Source organism: Staurois parvus, unplaced genomic scaffold (assembly GCF_062004578.1).
Source record: "Staurois parvus isolate SC_StPar_1 unplaced genomic scaffold, SC_StPar_1.0 ptg000282l, whole genome shotgun sequence".
Taxonomy (NCBI): Eukaryota; Metazoa; Chordata; class Amphibia; order Anura; family Ranidae; genus Staurois; species Staurois parvus.
Window position 1 is genome coordinate 16,311,244 of NW_028318078.1, and position 17,089 is coordinate 16,328,332.

At 41.4% G+C, this 17,089-nt stretch overlaps 1 pseudogene; it reads left to right on the forward strand.

Moving 5' to 3' along the window:
• Positions 1 to 7,870, forward strand: part of LOC149458699 (uncharacterized) — a 46,050-nt pseudogene extending 38,180 nt beyond the window's left edge.
• The last annotated feature ends 9,219 nt before the right edge of the window (positions 7,871 to 17,089 follow it).

Below are 17,089 nucleotides of genomic sequence, written 5' to 3' on the forward strand. Positions count from 1 at the left end.
TCAGGGCAGGCAAATCACTGAGGGCAAGTTACGGTCTGCTGGCCTTTGGATTATAGGTATGAAAAGACGTGTGGCCCAAGTATTGCATGACTGTATTCACTGTCGCAAAGCTAGAGGAAAACAACTACACCAACAAATGGCTGATTTGCCTGCGGACAGACTATGTACAGAGCCGCCTTTCACCTACGTTGGCCTAGATGTCTTCGGGCCATGGATGGTGTCCGCACGCAGGACCCATGGCGGTCACGCAAACAGTAAGCGTTGGGCTGTACTATTTACTTGCATGAGTGTGCGAGCCGTTCACTTAGAGGTCATAGAATCCATGGACACATCCAGCCTTATTAATGCCTTAAGACGGTTCTTCGCAATCAGAGGACCAGTGAAACAATTGAGGTCTGACTGTGGGAGCAACTTCATTGGAGCCTGTAGAGAACTGAACATAGACACCAAATCCATTCAAGATCACTTGGCGGAAAAGGGTTGCACCTGGATTTTCAATCCTCCTCATAGTTCCCACATGGGGGGCTCTTGGGAGAGAATGATCGGGATCTCACGCAACATCTTGAATTCTATGTTGATGGATGTAAACTCTTCAAGACTCACACATGAGACTCTAGTCACCCTTCTCGCTGAAGTTTCAGCCATCATCAATTCTAGACCCCTCGTGCCAGTATCTATGGATCCTGAAACACCAACCGTACTGACTCCAGCTATCCTACTTACCCAAAAAACTGAGATTACACTAATGCCTAGTGGAGAATTTACGCATGCGAATATCTACCAAAAACACTGGAAACGTGTACAATACCTAGCTGATTACTTCTGGTACAGGTGGCGAAAGGAGTATCTCAATATTCTTCAAGGAAAAAGAAAGTGGCAACACCACAAACCAAACCTAAAAGGTGACCTCATGTTGATGAAAGAGCAACATACCGTATGGATTGACTGGCCTATGGGACTAATTACAAAGGTTCTTCCTAGCAAGGATGGCAAGGTCCGTAAAGTGGAGTTGAAGATCTTCAGAAAGGGTGAGTTTAAAATGTTCGCAAGGCCAATTAACGAACTCATTTTGATACTACCCATCGAGAACATTCCTGCTGGGTGAACTCTACTGAACTTGAACTTCGTGGATCTTCTCTATTCCAACTCGGAATCTACTATATTGTTATATTTAGTGCATTCTAACATGTTCTTTGTTACAGGTTGTTTTATATTTTATGGACATTCGTCATAGTGAAATCCCTTATGGAATTTCAGACGGGGAGTGTGCTGTTCCCCTCATATTTGTTATTTAACTGTGCATTGTATCACCAATTCTTATTTCACCATATTTGTTTCTATGTCTTGATCTGTTGCTGCCATCTGCTGGCCAGAATTTGCATGCTGCATGCCCCTGTTATAGCTAGTAAGTTTTTTATCTGCTGGGCGTGGTTTTAGGCAAGCCTTGGTCCTGGTCACTTCCTGCAGCCATTTTTATGTGCTTTATAGCTGTGTGACAGGACATTCAATACCCTGGGCTTGTGAAGGCATCAGTTTTTGACCAGCAGTTAGCCTCAGGAAAGATATCACAGGACAGCATCAATACCTCTACTACCTTACAGTATTGTATCACTGTTTGTCGCTGTATTTGGATCAAATAAACCCACGCTGATTTCATTCCCGTGTATACTTTTGGATCCATTTAACCTGAGCATCTGCCGGTCCGGTCTGCTCCACTGCTTGGATACGAAGGTATGAAGTTACACAGCCATTATCAGTTATACCTTCATTCGCCTTCATGTGGGGACAGAACACAGTCATTAGCCAACCTTTATAAGGGTTGGTGGGAAGGGTTACACATCTATGGCACTGGTAATCCCTTTAGACACTATATTAGAATGTTCTTTTGCTATATTGATGACCTTATATTTATTGTAGATAAAGGTCTGGGAGACTTGTCAGTTCTTTTATCTTATTTAAACAACGACAAGAATTTAAAATTCACAGGACAGTCGGACGAGAGAGAGATTTTCTTCCTCGACGTCCATCTGACCGGTGACAATTGCAGAGTTACTGCTAGTCTATACAGGAAACCTCTATCTGGTAATACCCTTTTATTAGCACAATTGGGCCATCCTAGACATACTATCCAAATTATTCCTGTTGGACAATTTTTGCGCATCCATCACATCTGTAGTGCCCAACAGGATTTCAATAAAGACGCTCTTGCTCTATACCAGCACATTTACATAGGGGGTATCCCAAATGGATGCTGGATAGAGCATACTGTATAGCCGGTTCTAAACGGAGGGAAGACCTTCTATTGAAGGAAAAAACATGCAATGGGAGGGATAGTAAAGCAGGCCATAGACGGGTCGAACATCGGACGATTTAAAAAAAAAACCCTGAAAAATCGAACGTTCGCTCAGCCAACGTTACGTTAAAAAAATCGGCTGATTTTCGTCCCGTCTACAGCCGGCATTAACCCCATAACTTCTGTCCATTGCAGAGACAGGGGAGCACACCATACAATGTGACAGCAATACATAAGAATAGGAAGAATAAGAAGAATTCCAGTCCGCTATTATATTTTATATGAAAAAGTCTTGCGGTTGCAACAAATGTATCCATTTGTATCCACATAAAACATCTGTATCCAAATAAAAACATTATAATGCATTATTTGGATTACAATGTTTTTATTTGGATACAGATGTTTTTAGTTGGATATAAATGGATACATTTATTGCAACCGCAAGACTTTTTTATATAAAATATAATAGCGGACTGGAATTCTTCTTTTTCTTCTTTTTGCAGGTCACGGCTCATGCGCAGATTTTTTATCGGTAAAACGATCGGCTGATTTGCCCATCATTGCCAGGAAAATCATCCGTGAATTTTCCAACATGCCCGATAAAAAAAATGTGCAAAAACCAGAAAAATGGCCAACCAATTAACCCACTAACGGTGCGAAAATTGGCCATTTTTTTATCGCCCAAAAAAACAGCCAAATTTTGACCCGTCTATGGCTGGCATTAGATAAATGATAATGTCAATCAATCCAGTAAAAGGAATTTTACTTTTTCTACTCCATTCAGTTTGGAATTTAATTAAATAAAACGTATTGTCACCCATTATCTTACTATCCTATGTGAGGACCAGATATGTGCAAACATACTTCAGAATGGTATTAATGTAGTTTCAAAAAGAGCCCCTTTAGGTAACTCTTTGTCTCCCAGCTTCTATAGTCCCACACAAGCTCAATCCACTACGTGGTTGCATTTCAAAGGCAACTACACCATGTTCCAAATTATTATACAAATTCTATTTAAGTGTCACAAAGATTAAATATTTTGTTTTTCAGTTTAACTCATGGATGGCATTGTGTCTCAGGGCTCTTTTGATCACTGAAAACAATCTCGGACGCCTGCGATAATTAGATTGGCCGGTGAGCCCAATTTAAGAAAAAACTACTAAAGGACGGTGTTCCACATTATTAAGCAGAGCACCATTTTCAAGCAATATGGGGAAGAAAAAGGATCTCTCTGCTGCCGAAAAGAGTGAAATAGTTCAAAGCCTTGGACGAGGTATGAAAACATTAGATATTTCATGAAAACTTAAGCGTGATCATCGCACTATTAAGAGATTTGTGGCTGATTCAGAGCACAGACGGGTTCGTGCAGATAAAGGCACATTGAGGAAGATTTCTGCCAGATTCATGCATCGGATCAAGAGAGCAGCTGCTAAAATACCATTACATAGCAGCAAACAGATATTTGAAGCTGCTGGTGCCTTTGGAGTCCCACGGACATCAAGGTGTAGAGTCCTCCAGAGTCTTGTAACTGTGCATAAGCCTACAATTCGGCCACCAATAACCAATGCTCACAAGCAGAAACGGCTGCATTGGGCAGAAAAATACATGATGACTAATTTTCAAACAGTCCTGTTCACTGATGAGTGCCGTGCAACCCTGGATGGTCCAGATGGATAGAGTAGTGGATGGTTGGTGAACGGCCACCCTGTTCCAACAAGGCTGCGACGTCAGCAAGGCGGTGGTGGAGTCATGTTTTGGGCCAGAATCATGGGAACAGAGCTGGTCAGCCCCTTTAGGGGCCCCGAAGATGTAAAGATGACCTCTGCAAAGTATGTGGAGTTTATGACTGACCACTTTCTTCCCCGGTAGAGAAGGAAGAACTATGCTTTCCGTAATAAAATCATCTTCATGCATGACAATGCACCATCTCATGCTGCAAATAATACCTCTGCATCAATGGCTGTTATGGGGATAAAAGGAGAGAAAGTCATGGTGTGGCCTCCATCCTCCCCTGACCTCAATCCTATTGAGAACCTTTGGAGCATCCTCAAACAAAAGATCTATGAGGGTGGGAGGCAGTTTACATCCAAACAGCAGCTCTGGGAGGCTATTCTGACATCTTGCAAACAAATTTAAGCAGAAACTGTCCAAAAACTCAGAAGTTCAATGGATGCAAGACTTGTGAAGCTCAAATAAGGGGTCCTGTGTTAAAATGTAATGTGACCTGTTAAAATGTTTAAAAAGTTAAAATGTTGTTAAACGTTTGATTGAAATAGCTTTTGATTTCAGTAAATATGCTGCAAACACAACAAATGACAATTTTCAGTTCTTTACAACCTATAAAGTGTTTTGAAACTTACTGTTCGTAATAATTTGGAACAGTGCATTGTAAGTTTTTTATGTTTAAAAAAATACTGTTATCATTAGGAGGTTTGTTCAATAAAATTTGAATTGTACTCTTAATAGTTGATAACATGAGAATTATGCTGTTATTTACATCAATTATTTAGGTAAATGAGGAAAATATAATTTGCATAATAATTTGGAACACGGTGTACCGTTGTGGTGCGCTCTCCTGTTCATGCTGTATACATATTATGAAGGACAATAAATTTCAGTCTACTGTTAAAAACAAAGAATATAGTATTGCTTCCTTCTTTAATTTTAATACCATCTATGTGATTTGATCACTTTGCAATATTCAGTATGTGGGACACATGACCAGACGTTTAAGGGATCATTTTTATGAACATCTATATAGTATAGAAATACATCTTTCTACTAGTGTGGCCCGCCATTTCAATAATTGTCATGCAGGAGATATTATGGCAGTGCAGGTACAGGTCATTGGAAAAATTTGTCCTCTAAAAAGAGGTGGTGATACATTTTTGCAGTTATGCAAAAGGGAGGTATTCTGGATATGCCATTTAAATACACGTGTCCCACAGGGTTTGAACCATGAATAGGATATCACATATTTTTATGATTGATAGAGAACATGTCTCTAGCGTTCCCTTCACCCCTGCATATAGATGCATGCATATGTATATTTTTTTTATTATGCTTATTGAGTTGTTTATATATATAAATATCCTTTGATATATTTCATTACTTAGTTTATTTGGATGAACAACATGTTCATTTGGGCACATCATGCACTCCATGTGTGCTCATTAAATACCATCTTTTTTTCCTTTGGGATCCTCTTTTCTTTTTGTTTGATGCGTTACTTTTGGTTTTTGATGCATTGTTTTTTTGATGTGTTACTTTTGGTTTTTGATGCATTGTTTTTTGATGTGTTACTTTTGATATATATTTTTTCTGTTGTTTTGATATATTCCTGTCTGAATATGTATTTTTTTCTTGTGATTTTTTTGTACTTTATCCCAAGTAGACATGCGTTTTTTTTATGCGTGTTTTGTATATTTAAATTTATATATTTCTTTTATAAATTTATATTTAAATTTTGATCATTTACAAATGTGGCTTCTCAGCTCATATCATCTTGGGATATTTATTTGCTTTTATCTGTGTTTGTGTATGCCATTCCATTTTTTTATTTTACTTTTCATTTACAATTTTTTCATCATTTTTATTCATTATTCTTTTTCTCTTTCTTTTTTTCTCTTTTTATTCCATTTCATTTTCCTTTTTCTTTTCTTCCTGCTTTGTTGTTTTCTGATATCACTGTTTTTGATACAATGGTTTTATATGTTTTGTTACAATGTACTAGTAGGCGTATCCTCAGGATTCAGGAGTGCTGATTAGTACAGGTGTTCTTTATTAACTAACTCCTATATAAGACAGCACTTTTGTTGTTTTCTTTGTTATGACTAAGCACGAGATTGAGTGAAACGCGTTAACAGGTCCTGTATTCATGTCCTGGTGTTTTGTGTGTCCTATGGATCAATAAATATACACTATACTTATCAATTCTCCGGTGTGCGGCTGACCCTTTTTCCTGTTGCATCGTGTGTGGTGGTGAGCCGGAGCCTGCACCTGTCGTGGATTGATCTGGATTGTTTGCCTGAGCGTCATACCTCTGTTATCTGTACATAACCACAGGAATTTACAGTGCACTATTTCACCTGCGAGTAGAAGCCGTAAGAAAAGAAAGAAAATCAACAGGAAGCACCCAAGGGATACCTAGGAATTATACAAGAAGTTGAAGGAAGGGTAGAAATAGAGAGAGGCGATGGCGGCCTGTGATATCCTTCATGATTCCATTATAGCCTTGGTACATGACTGACCTGAGATATGGGACCCTGAATGCGCAGGATACTAAGACAGAGTTATGAAGAGGCTGAAATGGGAGGAAGTGTACCAATTTCCGACTCCCAACTGGGAAAATACTGTATGTCTGCAAGTGAACAGGGGAACTGAGCTAAGTGAATCCATTGATGTGTGAGGTGCAGGGGTAACATATATAGTAACCATACCTGAAAAATAGCAAATACATTTTCCTAGGGTAATTGTTTGCTATGGTCAATTAATGCTCCGTTCATTATGTGTTTCATATGTTTAATATTTGCCAATGGAATATATTGCAGGAAAGGAGATTTCTACAAGATGAAGGTCCTTACGTGACTGCTACAAGAAGCAACTCCATGAAAAGAGGTCTGCAGAGAGAAGAGGAGTACCTTCAACATACTGTAGACCTAACCCCCATGCAGAGGCCTTGTCATTTTGAGGTGCACCACAGAGATGCAACTGTAAGTTTATGTAGTATTTTTTGCATCCAAGAAACTGTAGATATTGTCTAATTTTAACTTCCTTATTGTTTGCGCTGTCTCTGGATAATATTTCCCGCTACTATCATCTGCAACACTCACTATTCTGCACAGTATTCCTACAATCATTTCTTATCCTGGAGACATCTGACCTAATTTTTTAAAGTTCTATCAGCTATTTTTAGAGGGCAATCCTGTAGTTTACCCTAAACAGGATTCCAATAAAAAAAAATGTAAACACTGAAGCAACTAAATGGTTTGTAGAAAAATTATCTATGAATCTTGATTCTCAAAGCTGTATGCCATTATGTTTACCTAGAACCATCTCGAGCATTCCTGCAAAAGTATTTAATCATACAATGGAGTCAAAGGTAAATCAAACCAAGAAACAAATGCAGAGACAGTTTCTTCTCATGAAACTCGACAACCTACTCAAGCACCTGTGATATCTTTCTTTCAAAATGTCACAATTGTGGTTGGTGTTGGTGCAGTGACATGTTTGTAGAAAAGCATAATCTGTATTCTCATTCTATTTAAAGGCAAATATAGATAAGAGAGTCCAGTCAAGTTCTACCACCTGTCGAACACTCTGTCCTCAGCTAGAGCCCCCTATTGAAGAATATTTTAATTGCCTACTTAAAGAATTGAAAAAACATTTGCGAACTTCTGCCTCACTGATGAATTCTTGAATATCTCAGACCCCGATATGATGTTTTGCAGAATGTTACTGTCTGTAATCAGGGAGGTCGCTCCTGATAAGCATCATGAGTCAATAATATGCATACTGTATATTATAGTAAAATGGGATAGAAGACGAGCGCTTGGTCTGAAAGATTCAAGCTGCTAGCATGAAGGTAAACCTCGTATAACCTCCTCATAGACAAATAAAAACACCAAAAATGCAGCGCTTGAGCATGTAGTGAGAAGAAATTAGCGTATGTACATCCGGATTAAAAGAAATACATTAAAGGTATAACATGCACCAACTTAAACGCACAAATTAATGCAAACAATGGACGGGTAAGTATTAATGATTCATCCGACCAAAACAAAGTGCATATAGTGATAGGGATGTTAGAGTCATTAGAAGTACATCCGTGTATCAATCAAATTCGTGACTTCCGTGATAGGAGAATAGCTGCAAAACGCACTAACCAGATAGCGCAGGAAAAAGCGCATTGGAGTATAATGACCTACTCCCGGTCACAGCCCAAAGATCATCAGCGAAGGGACCTCAGGAACACCTTTGCATCAATCATGCCGTCTCCTACCACCAGGGGGGGGTACGCCTCCTTACAGTTACACGAATTTGCCTTATATCATCTTTCGCCAGGGGTGGTGTGCTTTCGTATCAGGAGATCACCTTAGGGACTCAGCAATAAGACCCAAAAGAGAGAAATCTTGATAGTGTAGTAATTTTTATTCAAAAGGTTGCTAAAGAACAAGTAGCACACTTACATAATGATATCCAGAAAAGCTGATTCACAGAATCCAAAAAAATGGCCGACAGTCAGATGCATGGACCATGTGGGTAACAAGTAGTATGAGAGGTATCCTTATCCCTAACGCGTTTCGTGGCAAGAGCACATTATCAAAGGGGATAATGTGATAATGTGCTCTTGCCACGAAACGCGTTAGGGATAAGGATACCTCTCATACTACTTGTTACCCACATGGTCCATGCATCTGACTGTCGGCCATTTTTTTGGATTCTGTGAATCAGCTTTTCTGGATATCATTATGTAAGTGTGCTACTTGTTCTTTAGCAACCTTTTGAATAAAAATTACTACACTATCAAGATTTCTCTCTTTTGGGTCTTATTGCTGAGTCCCTAAGGTGATCTCCTGATACGAAAGCACACCACCCCTGGCGAAAGATGATATAAGGCAAATTCGTGTAACTGTAAGGAGGCGTACCCCCCCCTGGTGGTAGGAGACGGCATGATTGATGCAAAGGTGTTCCTGAGGTCCCTTCGCTGATGATCTTTGGGCTGTGACCGGGAGTAGGTCATTATACTCCAATGCGCTTTTTCCTGCGCTATCTGGTTAGTGCGTTTTGCAGCTATTCTCCTATCACGGAAGTCACGAATTTGATTGATACACGGATGTACTTCTAATGACTCTAACATCCCTATCACTATATGCACTTTGTTTTGGTCGGATGAATCATTAATACTTACCCGTCCATTGTTTGCATTAATTTGTGCGTTTAAGTTGGTGCATGTTATACCTTTAATGTATTTCTTTTAATCCGGATGTACATACGCTAATTTCTTCTCACTACATGCTCAAGCGCTGCATTTTTGGTGTTTTTATACTGTATATTATGTTCATAGTATCCGCTTGCAAAGAGCAATGCCCATTTCCTAGATTTCAGCTCTGGGGATGGGGTTTAATACACCTAGTGGCTCTAAATCATTGCTGGGCCATCATTATATGACACTACACTTGCCGTGAGCCACCCTTACTCAGGACCCCCACTGATGTACACACCTCTCCCATCTTATCAGGTTTTCCAAAGAATGCATGAGCAGCCAAACCCATGTCGTCCACCCTCATCTTTATCTTCCCAATCTGATTCACCCATAGATGTTGGCAGGGACCCTAGCCATTCCTCCATACATTCCCCATACCCAGTTTATGAAAGCTTGTAGTTTTGTTTACTGCTACTAATTTGTTATTTATATGCCGGTTTTATTTTTATATTGTGGTTTAATCTGACTGGTAACTTTGCTGCAAGCAGGTATATTCAACTTCTTGTTGATTTCTCTTTATGCTATCCCCACTAAATCAGGTAATTATCATAGCATGGTCAAACTGCTTCAATTTTACCATTCAACATCCCATTTGTGTCCTCTGCTCCAGTCACAAGCCATCTTGTCTGCACATAGCCTGCAAAACCAGAATGTGTCCAAGTAAGACGAATGACAATATACTTTTCCCTGTTCACAAAACCTGTTTAATCCAGCCAAACCAATTCCTGATTTTTTGGAAAAAAAAAAGAGAGGTTAACAACACAAAATAACCACAGGCAGTTTATGACACATCTTCAACTGAGGCATAATAGCACTCAGCAGGGTGGTGGACACCTTGAAGTGTGATTGTGTGCTTCAAAGCCCAAGTTGTTTAAAAAAAAAAAAATGTTTTCAAGCAATAAATGTGTCCACTGTAAGAACAGTATGTAGCATCTGCTACAGGCAGTAGACACATCTTTGTTTCTTGGTACTTCACGTCCACTACCTGCATAAAGTGAAGTTGTGAAGATCTCTGATAACACTGTTCAACAAATGTTTATTTTTTGCCAGTTTTGGAAACAAAAGAATCCATTTCTTAATGAATTTCACATTCTGAGTTCAAATATAACAATGAAATTTGTCAATTGGCTCTAGTTTTTCTGTAAACGGAAAGTTTTCTACTATAGGCGTAATGACTACATAATGCACAATAATTATATAGATAGATGTCTTTCCACAAATATAAAGAAAGTGATATTGACTACATAACAAAGCCTAAATGGCATAATATATTGCATAGGATTACCAAGAAAAATTATAGCCATAAGCTAAGTTGAATCATTTTAATACTTAGGATTCTCACTAGTTTTGTCTTCAGTTTGTGTCGGTTTTGCTTCTCTTGGCTTTTCTCTTGTATTCGAGGAAAGGGCTATCTCTTACAACTGCACATGACTACACGCTTCAGGTTCTTCCTCACTTGACTCAACCACGAAGGATTCTGGTGCTTTAGGAATTGGTAGCCCCTCTCCATGAGGAACTGGACGTATTGCCGATGGAATATTTGGATAGTGCAGAGATAACTTTTTCTTCTTATTTAGCCCTTTTACAATTGCAGGCACCATACAAAAGTAACAATTACTAACATGATCTGTTGGCTCTCTCCAAATCATTGGCACAGCGAAAGGCATAGATGCCTTTTTTCCATTCAACCATTGCTCCAGTGCCGTCCCACAAGAATTGCAGCATATATGTGGTGCCCAGCTCTTGTCCTGGTCTCCTATCTTGCAGCCAAAATACAAGTTGTAGGCTTTCTTAATCATTCCTGTTATCCTCCTTTTTTGTGAGATAAAAGTTATTTCACCGCAGATATAGCAGAAATTATCTGCTTTATTCACACAAGTTCGAGGCATTACTGAGTAGCCTATATAAGCATAAAACGAAATGTAAAGACGCTGTCGAACTACAATCAGCTACAGATACTGCAGCTTTTATGCAGTGAAGTGATGCAATTAAAGGCTAATATTGCATCATCTCAGTATACATGCAATTTTCTATTGGTCACCAGTATCAATTGCGCAATATGCAGCTGAAGTTGCATCATAATTTTGAATGGCTTACGTCATTAGATGGGTGAATATATCATGGAAACTAGAGCCAATCAACATTTTTTAGGGTCATTTTCGTTTTCAGCACCCCAAAATTATGTAAGATTAGCTAATTTTATGCCCAAAACTTTTTACCTGTTGAACAGTGTAATTATCAATGATTTTAAGGTGGGTGGCCGATGTCACTATCACTATCCCCTGTAATTTAGAACAAGCCTTGCATGCATAGATGTTTTTGTGTGTATAGTGATTATTCACAATTTATTCTGTTAGAAAACAGGTTGCTCCTGTACATGACAAAACAAAAAGCTATTTACTGCACTCACAGTGCCTATCTGTATTAATGAAACAAAATATGTTTTTGCCATATCACATGACAAGGGAATACTTGAACTTTTTGTGATTTCTGCAAGCGATTATTGTGACTCATGTTATCACATCTGCATTACTGAGTCAAAAAAGTGTTGTATACTTGAAACTAGAAAGCTTTCTCAACATTCCAAAGGAAAAACAAAATTTTTTTTTCACATACAAGCATGTATGTTCAAGGTTTTGTATTATCTAAGTTCTTCTTTCTTTGTTTACCAAATCTATTACTTGTTTACATAAAGTAGACATAAAAATAAATGAAAAATAATTGGACAAAGGTGTTGACTTTTTAAAAAATGTACAAATGGTGAAAACAATTTGCCAAGGAACCTGTCCTTCATTGGTAAGGAAGTAGTCCGCACAATATTCACGTATTTGAGGGAGATGATTAATTTACCTTGGGGTTTGTTTGAGATCTGTCCTGGAGATTCACTGGACACATTCTCCCTTATCTTTAAAATTTTATGAAGAGCACAGCACATCAAAACTACATTGACTGCGTATTCAACCTCCAGGTGCATTGATGGTAATAAAAAGCACACTCCACTGTTTGGCATTCTCTACTCAGAATTAAAAATGCATTTCCTGGAATCGGAGCCATGTCTCATGTAGGGCTGAGGAGGTAAGTGGCTAGGTAGGTGGATAAAGCAAATGCCTCATCTGCTACAACCACTAGAGGCAGATCCGGCCCAGCAGAGCCAGGCAGAGACCTTGATTGTGGCATGTCAAATTCCCCATATTGGAAACGCCAACCCATCACAGAAAATTCTAGAACCTCCAGAACTTCTATAGACCCCAACATCCACCTCTATAAATTTTGGCATCACTCAAGTCAAAACAGAACAATTGAGAAAGAAGCAGGAACCAGAATTAGGTGGCTTGATGGGACAGACATGTTTCCCATATAATGCCCCAATGCAATTTGGGAAGTTAATTTTCTCCCAAAACTCATCAGCTATTTCTTCCCACAAACTGGCTGTTGGTTCTGGCATTACTGAGGTTTTCCAGTTCTTCCCACAGGATGAGACAAGTGTCATGCACAATTGCTGACACAGTTGAGATTCCCATTACAAAATGATGGTGTAGGGAGGTGAAACTGGCACCAATGGCAAGGTATCTGCAATACAAAATTGAGAAGAAATGAAAACCGGAAGAAAAAAATATTTTCAAGCATCTGTTCAACAGATAGAAAAACTAACTTACAGTAACTAACAGCCGTTCTTCCGCACTAATGCTTCATCTCATGTTGTTATGCATTCGGCTCAGACGTCCTCTTACAAAGGTCTCATAACTGATCAAAGGTTGCCACTGACATCCTAGTAAAATTGTAGAACTTGTCTGGGTGAGTGTGCTTTTCTCAAAACATGAGGGCAAAGTAACCAATAGATGGATGCTGGGAGGTGAAGGAATTTACCCAGCAGAGATGACGTCTCCTCATCTGAATCAGATCCATCTGTTTCCTCCTATTCATTCTCATAAGCAGCAAAATGAGCATTGCAATCAGATTGCTTCTGTAATCCATAAGGATCACATTTCAACAAAGATCGCAGTCCACTCACTGAACAAAGACACAGGAAATGTGAGGGCACAAATGCACTATGGGTAGTCAAGGAACCAAAAAATGAGTTGCTATAAAAATGGCAAGAATGTTCCACCACACTAAATGCAGCAGCATGTAAATGCAAGTAATCACTGTTAATTGAAATGTACAACTGCAGGTGATCGCTGTGCCTGAAGTCTTGGAATCTCAAAATAACAAAACATGCTATTACCAGTGGCAGGACAGCCGACTGTGTTAAAGGGGCCTTAGGAAGGTTTTGACAGGTTAGGGAGCCCAGACTGCTAACCTTGGAGAATGTAAACATTGGTTTCTCCAGTTCTATACACATCATGTCAATAGGCACCAAGACAGCATTCTTAAGCCTAGGGGTAATGTCAGTAGAGTGCACCTCCCTCCAGCGCTGGATCATTCAAAAATGAAAGATCAGGTTCCAGATCCGTAATGCGCAAAAGCATCTGCAGGCATATCAGAGACAGACTTTGAAAAAGAATGCACACAAAATACTCTTGTGACCTCTGCATTCTGAGTAAGCAATTAATTAAGTAATTCTTGTGGATGTTTCTCCCTGTACTATGCAGAGGAGGAAGCCACATTGAATATAGGCAATGAAGACTTAGAGGTATGTGTAGACTCAAACAGGGAAGAGCAATCTAGGCTGTTGGCCTGAGGCTCAAATGGAGGAATGCTGCAAGCCGCTCTGGAGCTGTTAGTGGACCAAGAACTGGACAGACCCACATGACTGGTGCCCTTGCACTTACAGTATGATCTGCTATACTGCTAGAAAGGAAGTTAGCTAAACCAATACAGGAGTAGAGGAGGTTAGATTATCTTCTGTGACCAAGCCTCACGAAGTAGCAGCAAGGAGGACTGACCCTGAGACTATCGAGGGGAGCAAGCAGTACTTATATTCAGGCTGAAGGGCAGAGGAAAAAAGGAAAGCATGAACATACAGACTATATGGCTTGGGTGCACTAATGACACATTTATAAAGATCACTGCCATGTCTCCCAATGTGCTTGCAAAGTATACAGTACCAGGGGCGGACTGACCATTCGGGGAGGCTTCCAGCTGCCTTGTTGAAATCCATGAAGGGAGATCAGTGCTGTCACTGTCCCTCCACTGCACCAATCATCCCTGACTGTGCATCGGATTTCCCTCCTGTCCCCCCCCCCCCCGGGGGCTCCTCAGCCTACCCCTCACAGGTCTCAGATGCCTCCTCTTCTCTGACAGTGTCCAGCCCCTCCCCCCATCCTCCATGGCAGAGGAGAGAGGATCTGCTCTGCCTCCCCTGTCCAGATCAGCCGGCAGTTCTGTGATGCTTCTGAATGTACAATCTCTCTCTCGCCCCCTCCCCCCCTCTCTCTCTCCCTCTCTTCCCCCCCTCTCTCTCTCCCTCCCCCCTCCCTCTCCCCCCTCTTTCTCCTTTTCCCTCCCCCTCTCTCTCTCCCTCTCCTCCCCTCCTCCCCCCTCTCTCCCTCCCTCCCTTCCCCTCTCTCTCCCTCCCTCCCTTCCTCTCTCTCTCCCTCCCCCCCCCTCTCTCTCCCATCCATTACTTCCTTCCTTCCTCCATCCATTCCCTCCCTCCCTCCCTTTTCTTCCTTCCTCCATCCCCTACCTTCATTCTTTCATCCCTCCCCTCCTTTCATTCTTTCATTTCCTTCCCTCTCTCTCTTTCCTTTTCCCTCTCCCTCCCCTCTCTCTCTCCCCCTCCCTCCCCCCTCTCTCCCTCCCCCCTCTCTCCCATCCATTCCTTCCTTCCTCCATCCATTCCCTACCTCTTCTTCCTTCCTCCATCCCCTCCCTTCATTCTTTCCTCCCTCCCCTTCTTTAAATTCCTTCCTTCCTTCTTCCCTTCCTTCTTCTTTCCCACCCCTCCTTCATTCCTTCCTCCATCCATTCCTTCCCTCCCTTTTCTTCCTTCCCTCCCTTCTTTCCTTCCTTTCATCATCCATTCCCTCACTCCCTCCCTTTTCTTCCTTCCTTCCTTTCCTCCCCTATCTTCATCCGTTTCCTTCCTTCCTGCATCCATTCCCTCCCTCTCTTTTCTTCCTTCCTCCCTCCATCCCCTCCCTTTATTCTTTCCTTCCTTCCCTCCCTTTCGCTCTCCCTCCCTCCCCTTCTTTCCTTTCTTCATCTCATCATTCCTTTTTCTTCCTTCCTTCCTCCCCTCATTCCTTCCCTCCCCTTCCTTCATCCATCAATTTTCTTCTTTACTTCCTTCCTCCATTCCCTCCCTCCCTTTTCTTCCTTACCTTCATTCCTTCTTCTATCCCCTCCCATCATTTTTTCCTTCCCTCCCTCCTCATCATTCCTTCCTTCTTTCCCCCTTCCCTACCCTTTCTTTCTCCCTTCCTCCCTCCCTTCATTCCTTCCTTCCTCTATCCCCTCCCTTCCTTCATTCTTTCCTTCCTCACCTCCTTTCATTTCGTTTCTTCGTTCCTGCCTCCCTCCCCTCCTTTCATTTCCTTCCTTCCTCCCTCCCATCCTTCCCTCCTTTTCCTTCATTCTTTCCTCCATCCATTTCCTTCCATCTTCCCTCCTTTCCTTTCTCTATCCATTCCCTTTTCTTCCTTCCTTCTTCCCTTCCCTCCTTCCTTCCTTTCCTCCCCTTCCTTCAGTCCTTCCTCCATCCATTTTCTTCCTTCTTCCATCTATTCCCTCTCTTTTCTTCCTTCCTGCCTCCCTCCCTCCCTCCCCTTCTTTCATTTCCTTCCTTCCTTCCCTTTCCTCCATCCATTTCCTTCATTCCTCCATCCATTACCCTCCTCCCTTTTCTTCCTTCCCTTCCTTTCTCTTTCCATTCCCTTTTTTTCTTCCTCCCTCCCCTCCTTCTTTCCTTCCCTTTCCTTCCCTCCCCTTCCTCCTTCCCTCCCCTTTCTTCATTCCTTCCTTCCTCCATCCATTCCCTCCCTTTTCTTACTTCCTTTCCTTCACTCATTCATCCATTTCCTCTCCTTCCCTCCTTTACCTTACTTTGTGTATCCATTTTATTTCCTTCCTTCATTCCTTCCTTCTTCCATTCCCTTCCTCCCTTTTCTTCTGTCCCTTCCTTCCTTCATCCCCTCCCTTCAGTCTTTCCTCCCACCCTTCTTTCCTTCCTCCATCCATTCCCTCTCTCCTTCCTTCCTCCCTCCCTCCCTTTCCCCCCGCCCCTTTCTACCTCCTTCCATCTATTCCCTCCCTTTTCTTCCTTCCTTCTTTCCTCCTCTTGCTTCCTTCCCTCTCCTTTCTTCCTCCATCCATTCCCTCCTTCCCTCCCTAACTTCCTCCTTTCCCTCCTTTTCGTTTATTCCTTCCTCCGTCCATTTTCTTTCCTTCCTTCCTCCATCCATGCCCTCCCTCCCTTTTCTCCTTTCCCTTCCTTTCTCCATCCCTTCCCTTCATTCTTTCCTCCCACCCCTCCTTCCTTTCCTCCTCTTTTTTCATCCATTCCCTCTCTCCCGTTTTATTCCTCCCTCCCCTCCCTTCTTTTTCCTTCATTCCTTTCTCCATCCATTTTATTTCCTTCATTCCTTCCTTCCTCCATCCCCTCCCTTAATTTTCTTCCTTCCCTTCCTTCCTCCATCCCCTCCCTTCTTTCTTTCCTCCCACCCATCCTTCCCTCCCCTTCCTTCCTCCATTCCCTCCCTCCCTCTCTCCCTTTTCTTTCTTCCTTCCTTCCATCCATTCCCTTCCTTCCGATATAAGGGGGTACAGGTTCTGTTTATTTATCCCAATCATATACTAGTGCTCCCTGTTCACTCCCTACTGACACTGTCCACTGCCCCCACAAAATCATTGTGAAAAAAATAATACAG